The sequence below is a fragment of the Nicotiana tomentosiformis genome, chromosome 6 (genome assembly GCF_000390325.3).
Source record: "Nicotiana tomentosiformis chromosome 6, ASM39032v3, whole genome shotgun sequence".
Taxonomy (NCBI): Eukaryota; Viridiplantae; Streptophyta; class Magnoliopsida; order Solanales; family Solanaceae; genus Nicotiana; species Nicotiana tomentosiformis.
Window position 1 is genome coordinate 28,802,984 of NC_090817.1, and position 9,475 is coordinate 28,812,458.

Consider the following 9,475-nt stretch of genomic DNA (forward strand, 5'->3'; position numbering starts at 1 on the left):
AGGATATCCCCAGTTGAAGATTAGGGCTTCATACATTCGTAAGACTGCTTTTCAGATTCATAATGGGCATTATGAGTATTTGGTGATGCCATTTGGGTTGAATAATGCTCCAACAGCTTTCATGCACTTGATGAACAATGTGTTTTAGCCCAATTTTGATTCTTTTGTTATTGTGTTCATTAATGATATATTGGTGTATTCCCGTAGTAGGGAGGAGCACGAGCAGCACTTGAGGATTGTGCTCCAGAGTTTGAGGGAGAAGAAGATATATTCTAAGTTCTCTCCAAGTGTGAGTTTTTGTTAGACTCGGTGGCATTATTGGGTCATGTGGTATCTAGTGATGTGATCAAGGTGGACCTGAAAAAGATTGAGGCAATTCAGATATTAGGAGCTTCTTAGGGTTCGATGGTTACTACCATCGCTTCGTAGAGGGATTTTCATCTATTACAACTCCATTAACTAAGTTGACTCAGAAGGGCGCTCTGTCCAGGTGGTTGGCTGAGTGTGATGAGAGCTTTCAGAAGCTTAAGACGGCCTTGACTACAACTCCAGTGTTGGTTTTGCCTTTAGGATCGGGGTAATATATGGTCTATTGTGATACAGGAGGGTGATTGCCTATGCATCATGCTAGTTGAAGCCTACTGAGAAACACTACCAGTGCATTATTTGGAGTTAGCAGATATTGTACACGCACTCAAGATTTGGAGCCATTATTCAGATGGCGAGTTTTGTAAGGCGTATACGGATCACTAGAGTCTTCAACATCTATTGAAACAGAAAGATCTGCACTTGCGGTAACAGAGGTAGTGAGAGCTATTGAAGGACTATGATATCACCATTATTTATCATCCGGGCAAGGCGAATGTGGTAGAAGAAACCTTGAGTAGAAAGATAGAGAGTTTTGGGGGTTTAGCATTTATACGAGGGGGGGAGGCTTTGGCTATGGATGTTTAATCTTTGGCCAACAGGTTCATGAGATGTGATATATCGGAACCTAGAAGGGTTCTTGCTTGTGTTGTATCTCAGTTATCCCTATTTGAGCGCATCAACACTCGTCATTGTGATGATCCCCACTTTCTTGTTCTCAAGGACATAGTGCAGCGAGGTGGTGCTAAGGAGGTGATGATGGTGTGTTGCGGCTCCAGGGCCAGGTTTGTGTACCTGATGTGGATGGGTTGAGAGAGTTGATTCTTCAGGAGGCTCATAGCTCACGATAATCTATTCATTTGGGTGCTTCGAAGATGTACCGTGATCTGAGGCAGCATTATTGGTGGCGAAGGATGAAAAAAGACATTGCTTGATGTGTTTCTTGGTGTTTAAATGTCAGCAGATCATGTATGAGCATTAGAGACCCAACAGGCTACTTCAGAAGATTGATATACCAGAGTGGAAGTGGGAGCAAATCATTATGGATTTTCTGGTAAGTTTGTTACATACATTGAGGAGATTTGATATTGTTTGTGTCATTGTGGACAGACTGACCTAGTCTGCACATTTCAGTCCACTTATTACTTCCTACACTTCGTAGCAGTTGGCTAAGATCAATATTAGGGAGATTTTCCCTATGCATGGTGCTTGCGTCTATTGTTCAGATAGAGGTACTTAGTATACTTTGCATTTTTGGAGAAGAGTTCAGTGTGAGTTGGGCACGCAGGTTGAGTTTATCACAGCATTTCACCCTCAGACGGACAGGGAGTCCAAGCAGACCATTCAAGTTTTGGAGGATATGTTTATAGCATGTGTCATAGATTTCAGAGGTCAGTAGGATCAATTTCTTCCACTAGCGGAGTTTGCCTAAAACAACAACTATCGAATGTGTATGCAGATGGTTCCATATGAGGCCTTATATGGGAGGCGATGTCGTTCTCCAATTGGTTTGTTTGAACCGGGTGAGGCTGGACTATTGGGCACAGTTGTTCGTGATGTTTTAGAGAAGGTAAAATTGATTTAGGAGTAGCTTCATACAACGCAGTCCAGGCATAAGAGTTATGCTGATAGGAAAGTTTGTGATGTGGCTTTCATGGAAGGTGAGAAGGTTCTGCTTCGAGTTTCGCCAATTAAGGGCGTGATGAGATTTGGGAAGAAGGGGAAGTTAACCCCTTGCTATATTGGTCTATTCGAGGTGTTAGAGATAGTCAGTGAGTTTTCCTACAGACTTGCTTTGCCATCTATCTTATTGGGAGTTTATCCTGTGTTTCATGTTTCCATGCTTCAAAAGTACTATGAGTATCTATCACGTATGTTGGATTTTAGCTCGGTTCAGGTGGACAGGGATTTGATTTACGATGAGGAGCTAGTGGCCGTTCAGAAGCTGAGGTCTAATAATATTGCATCAATGAAGGTTCAGTGGACATGTCAAGCGGTCGAGGAGGCAACTTGGGAAATCGAGCATGATATGTAGAGCATATATCCTTACTTTTTCTATTCTACGTATGATTCTAAACTCGTCCGAGGATGAATGTTTGTTTAAAAGCGGGAGAATGTAATGACACAGCCAGTCATTTTGTGTACTTGAGCCACGTTCCCAGTTGATGCTTCCCATATGCTTATTTGTTGCTTTGTGACCTACGGGGATGTGTTGTTTGGTTTTGGGAAAGTATTGGAGTTAATTGGAACACTTAGTTCCAACGTTAGAAGCTTAAGTTATAAGAGTTGACCGAGGTTTGACTTTTGTATAAACGACCTCACAATGGTGTCTCGATGGTTTCAATAGGTTTGTGTGGTGATTTTGGACTTTGATATATGTCCATATTTGGATTTTGAGGTTCCTAGGTTGATTTGGCTCTATTTGGTGAATGTCAAAGATTTGAAGGTTTAGAACATTCATTTATTGTTGTTCTAAGAGATGAAATAGGTTAATTATATCATTTGGGACTTGTGTGCAAAATTGGAGTTATTCCGAGTTGGTTAGACGTGGTTAGACATGAGTTTTAAAAGTTGGAAGTTGGGTAGTTTATTAAGCTTGAATTGAGGTGTTATTTGTAGTTTTGATGTTACTTTGGGTAATTTGAGACCTCGACTAGGTATGTGTTATGTTTTTGTACTAGTTGGTATTTTTTGGCGGGAACCCGGAGGGCTCGAAGTGTTTCAGATGGATTTCAGATCATTTTGAGCTTGTTGAACTACTGAAGATTGTTGGTGCCTGGTGTGCTTCACAAACGCACAACAAGTCTCGCGAGTGCGAAGATATATTCTGGCGCAATAGTATTTTGTTCTTCGCGTTCACGAGCTCGGCATCACGTTTGTGAAGTGTTGTCACCACTGGTCTATGCATTCGCACGCGAAGTGCTCGCGTTTACATGGTGGTGATCCTGGTTGGGAGCCGGCTAGGGCTAAGACTTTGCATACAGATGGGTTGATCTCAATCACATAGTCCAGTTGATTTTTAGCATCACGTTAGCAGGTGGCAGACCACGTTCCCTGGCTTAGGGTAGTTTTGTAATGACCCGACTAGTCGTTTTGAGCTTTAACATTCTATTTCGTGGTTTGAGAATTTGAGTAGCTACATATTATGTATTATGACTTGCCTATATGCTTGGTTTCGCTTTTCGAGTGGTTCAGGGTTGATTTGGAAGAATGATTCTCGTTTAAGAAGCTTTAAGTTGGAAGAGTCGACCAAGAGTTGACTTCTGGGTAAACAGACTTGGAATCGGGTTTTAATTATTCCAATAAGTTTATACGATGATTTTGGACATGTTCACAAAGTTTGGTTAAATTCCGATTATTTTTGGATAAGTTTGGGTTGTATAGTGATTGTTTTCGATTTCGACTTCGATTTGAGCATAAAGGTTTCCATATTGAGAAAACGACCTTTGATTCGTATTTCGACTATATCATTATATCTTATCGTAATTTTAGAACCATAGCAACTGAAATCATCAAGTTTCGACATCGTATGAGGAATTTATGGTCATTTTACTAAGTATTGGGTAGCTAGATTGTTCAGATTTATTACGCAATTGCCACTAAATTAGTATTTTAAAATTTTTACTATTTTCAAATATTGAAACCAATATATCTCCTTTATTATAAGGTAAAATGGAGTGATTCAAAACCCTAACTTGACTGGCATTTCACGAAGAATCCATTGAGGCATCAAAAGTGAGTTTCGGGATCGTTTGGCATAAGAAACGTGGCAAAACAACTGGGCATTGTTTGGATAGTATTGTTGTTGGAGTTTTTCTCGTTTTGAAAGTTTTGGATTGGGAGAATTCAAGGATGTTCTTTAAATTTCTTCCACGAGGTAAGGTCTAAACCATAACCTAAGTATTTTACTTTGATTCATTCCCTTAGTTTAAGCTTTAATCCATGATTTTAATTGAAAATCTATTTAATTCTTTAAATTAAGACCTAGGGTTATGTCCTATATTTTAAAAAATTAAAAATGAGTTAGAGGCGTTTATTTCCTGATTCCTTTTGGAATTTTGTTCTCCTCTATTCGGAGAACAATATACTAGAATTTGGCGAATTTTGGATGAGTATTTCGGGATATATGGGACCTAACTATTGTGGATTGGACTCTTGGGTTATGAAAACTAAGAGCGATGTTTTAGCGAATTGATTGAGCTATCGGACTTCGATTGAGTCGGTTTTCATTCGTGTAAGCTTGTATTGGTTCGAGCTTTGCTAGGGTGAGCTTGGATTCGGAATCCAAGGCAAGTCCGACGTTGACTTTGGTTGACTTTTTGGGAAAAATGTAAAGATCATAGTTTTACTTATAGTAATTGGTTTCCCTTGCATTGTTTGATATTATTAAGTTATTTTTGGTTAGATTTGAGCCGTGTGGAGGCAATTTTAGGGGAAAAGAAATTTTGGAGGGTTAAGTTGGCCTAGTTAAGGTAAGTGTCTTGCCTAACTTTGTGCGGAGGAACTACTCCTTAGGTTTGGTATTGATTGATTCATTTGTGCTATGTGAATGCCATGTACGCATGGTTACGAGTGGGTACACGGGTTATACGTGATATTTGGCCGGTTTAGGCTACTTAGACAATTTTTCAGGATTTAGTTGAAATGCCATATGATGTTCTAAATTCTCTTAGTTAATCTATTCTTGTTTGTGGTAATCTATTCGTACATGCCTTAATTGACTTGTTTAAAACTTGTTCTACATCCTACTTGATAAATTGCTCTCATGCCTTAGCTGAACTTGATGCATCTTTTATTGTTACATGCTATATATTTATTGTTAATTATCATTATTTGAAGTTATTATTCGTGTTATCTCCTTCATTCTTGATTATCATTACTTGAAGAAATATTTTATAAAAAATATATATTTTTCGGTCGTTAACCAGTTTTAGCGACCAATCTTTAACTGGTCGTAGATTATCTTTTTGAGACGAGCAGCACTAGTCGCTATTTAAAACAATTGTAGTAACTATAACGACCATATTTCTTGTCAAGTAGTCCTAAAGCTCGATGTAGCAAAACATTAATTTTTATCAATAAATGTCAAATTGCTATATAAAAAGTTATTAATTACAATGTTAACATCCCATGATGTTAGTATCAATATTTTCTCAACACCTTAAAAAACCTTTGCTAACATCCTGAGCTAGACTACGAAATTATATTTTACATAACATTCCTAGCAAAATAATAATGAGCTTATGTTTCTTCTAAACTTGTATCTTGGCTTGTAGCTTCAATTTTCAAAACCTGCAAGTACAAAATTTTGAAAAAACAATAAATAACTATTGATAAAATAATATATGTAAATTTACGCTAGAAATGGTTAAACCACTTACCCCAAAAGCAGTCTAAATTCATCAGGTGTTATCCAGCAACATCAACAAGGCTACAAGAATATAAAAAAATTAATTAGAAAAGTTTTGGAACCGTAAATTAAACTTCGGTTCGATAAAAGACGAGGAGAAGGTTTATTTTGTTATTTTGTATAAGTCCAGTTGCTTTCACTAGAATATATCATGTGTCGCGGCAAGTGCAACTAATAGAATATTTTCTCCTTCTTCCTTCTTATTTTGCTATGTATGTTTTTTTGCCTTTTCCAAAGTCAAAGTCTACATTCTTCATCGAAATTTGTTGGAATTGGCAATTTAGGCTCTTAGAGTAACAAGTCACATGTGAAACTTGAAACAAGAAACAACTAATTATTTGTAGATGAACCTGCTCAAGGACTTAAAATCAATGGCAGAAGCAAAAATGGCGGACGAAGTAATTGCAATTCAAAAATATTTGCTTGATTATATTACTGCTATAGAGACTTGAAGAATTTTGAGGCATGATGTGTCTTAGTTTTTCTCTAGACATCTTATGGTGGCAAACATTATATAATCATTTTTACAATAAGGTGGAAAATTGAAGTAGGTGTATGGTTTGAGAGATACATGCAGAAGGTAGTTTCTATGCAAGCTAGCTATTTATCCTAACATTCCTGATAATGAAAGAATATCATGGTAAAGCGGTGAAACTTCCATGATATATAACTGGGTTCTAGAATATATTACGATACTTAGCTAACCTCTTTTTACCATTAAGAACATTACAGTTCAATAGGATCATCAACAGAATATGAAATTTTATAAACCCAAATTGGATTATGTGTTTCATCTAGTACATATCTACTTTATTAAAAAGTCAGTAGTCAGTATGCATTATAAATAACTCCAGTTTTGCCTCTTAAGATAGTGGAACCAGAACAATTCTCCTCTCAGTCAACCTCGAGTTACTTCGAGTCAACCAGAACTTCGAGTTACTGGAAGGATATGAAAGGAACAACAAAATCCAGTCAACCTCTTTTAGTTTTCAAAACTATTACTCCTTTGTAAAAGAAGATGCAATTCATGAACACTTGATCAACTTACAAAAACTATAAGAACAAGACCTCTGGCATTTGCCATAAAGTTTTGTGCCAGTTACTTTGCTTCAAGGAATTGCAAACTTGCTTTGAACTTTACGAGATTACTCATCTATTCCCCTCTTGTCTTACATTATCTTTATGTAAGAAGGTGAAGAGCTTCCTCAATCCAAATTCCTTTAGAATAGTATTTTCATCATAGCTGGTCTAGAATCAGTCTCGGAATCACAGAACATGGCAAAGTTAATTCAGAAATATCCTTAAGCACAATACAATTTACTTTGCCTAAGCATATATAGTACCACAGAATGCAGGGGAGTTTGAAGGGGATTTTCCTCCACCAAACATGACAGATAACAGGAGTATAAAACTCGTAGTTTACTCGCTAGTGTCATCACTCACTGGACGAGCCTTTCTATTTGTACCAGTTGAGTTCGTCTGCCCATATTTTTTAATTTGAAGGAATATAAATTCATGAATGCAACAGAAATAGCAATAAGACAGAAATGACTAAATAAAAATCAACAAAAAAATTAAAAAGCAGAGTATATTGTTACTAACTTGGTCAGCAGACAAAAATAGTGATCATTCAGTTGAAACGAGCGATGTCGTAGGCGAGGCGTGTGATTGTTGAGCAGCAAATAATTCCTTTATTTTCTTCATTTCTTTCATCTCATCTTCTACGGTAGACAAGCAATCATGTAAGGATTTGTTTTCCTCACTCAAAGATTTATTTTCCTCTCTAGTTGAACGTAGAGCGGACAATAATTCAACCTTTGAAGAAGTGCCACATTTCAAGTCTTTCGCCGTTACTCCATCCCTAAAGCCAAATACATGACTACGAGTTTGAGGTCCACAACATTTTTCTACTATCTCTATGCTAGGTGGAGATGGATTCGATTGAACCATTTCTTCAATTTGAGCCTACAAAACATACAAAGAAATATTTTATACCAGAATCCATATCATTTTAATTAATTTACATATTTAATTTACCAAACATACATGTTTTTCAATTGCTTCAGGTTCAATAAGCTTGTTATTTTTCTTACGAGTCTCAAAGAAAATTATTGTCAAATCTAGTGGATTGCCATCTTTTCCGCCCTTCACATCAAAGGCAACCATGTCAAAAAAACACCTTGAAAATACTTCCTTTTGAAAAAATAGAAATTTTATGATAATACATTTTAATAAATCATCTCTCGAATAGGCTTGCGACCAATATGATGAAGCATTTTCAACTTTGATCGGTTTGCTTCATTCCTGTTGCTTCTCGCCTTTGTGAAACAATAAGCTTAAATATAATTATTATAATAAACTTAAATAGTAAACTTAGGTTTGATTCCAGGTATAGCGAAGAAAAGATATATGGTGCTAGGGAGGGCAAACTACAGATGCTTTGGCAAAATAGAATATTAAATCACTTGGCATACCTGAAAACTTTTTGAAGAAAAATGTTCCTTTACTAACCACTCTCATTCTTTCTTGTCTACTCCCTTTGAAAGATTCCTAAGAGCTTGATAGATTGGCTTATCCTTCACATAGTTGACATGCAAGTGTCCTCTCCATTTATTTCATAACTCTTTCATCCATCCCAATATATGATCACAATGATTAATTATGTCAACACTCTCAAATTTATTATACAATAATCAAAATATCCATTGAGTTAATGCATTACAAGATAAATAATGCACTGTTGATCATAGAAATTTTTTTATGTGGAAAAATAATGCACTGTTCAAACTAATATGCAAGCACTAAATTTGATAAGCTACTCCAGACTGTTAATTATTGTTGCATGAAAGTACATCTAGAGAGCAAGACGGTGGAAAACTCCATATGATAAAATCTTCAAAATACATATTATTTTGGATCTTTCATAACATAAATGGCAAATCTTCTGGAACAGGATGAGTATAACATAACTAACAAAACAATATCTTTGGGACTACACATTCAAATGGACTAGAATAATAGTGATAGTACAAAAAATGGTACAAACCCAAACCTTCATACATATTGTAAGCAAGTATTTCATTGAACAAGAGAAAGACCAAGCATAGAAATGCTGTAGTATCTGTTTATTGGCTGCATATTCCTTTTGCAAAGGTCCTGAGTCAAACAAGCTTTAGAATAAGTGCAGCCCAGATGAAACAATCTACTTTTGCAGGCAGCTCTGTTTTTAATACTAATTTCATTGGCAGTTCAATTTCAGATTCAGTCTTTTATATTTTTCAGCTTGTGTAAGACAGACGTCTGCTCTACTACTAACAGTTCATCTAGTGCTTTGCTTATTTTTGCATCAACCTTGCCAAATACCTCTTTCTGTTGCTAGCAGTAATGTCCTTTCTTAGACTCCTAGCTTTCGCATAAGTAAGAAGTTTGTACACCCCTCACCAAGTAACTTTGCAAAACCACATCTTTTTGAATTTGAAATTAGAAGGATTGACTTACCAGTTTGGAGGTGCTAACTTTTCTAGAAAAGGACATTTTTATTGCTTCAGTTTGGACATCTTTTTGAATTTGAAATTGGATATTGCTTCAATTACTAACACACAAGGTTTGCAGCACCATACTAATAAACGGCAAAAATGAGCACAACCTCAATAGCACTGTTCAAACTAAATTACAATAATGCATTGTTCAAACTAAATT

At 36.3% G+C, this 9,475-nt stretch overlaps 1 long non-coding RNA gene across 1 annotated transcript; it reads right to left on the reverse strand.

The window, feature by feature from the left end:
• Nucleotides 1-5,421: 5,421 nt before the first annotated feature.
• On the reverse strand, nt 5,422-8,271 carry LOC108946309 (uncharacterized). The gene is made up of 4 exons (XR_011408467.1): nt 8,002-8,271; nt 7,379-7,921; nt 5,748-5,797; nt 5,422-5,658 (listed from the first exon to the last, which is right to left on the reverse strand). It is a non-coding gene; the product is annotated as an uncharacterized lncRNA (long non-coding RNA).
• Between the last annotated feature and the right edge of the window lie 1,204 nt (nt 8,272-9,475).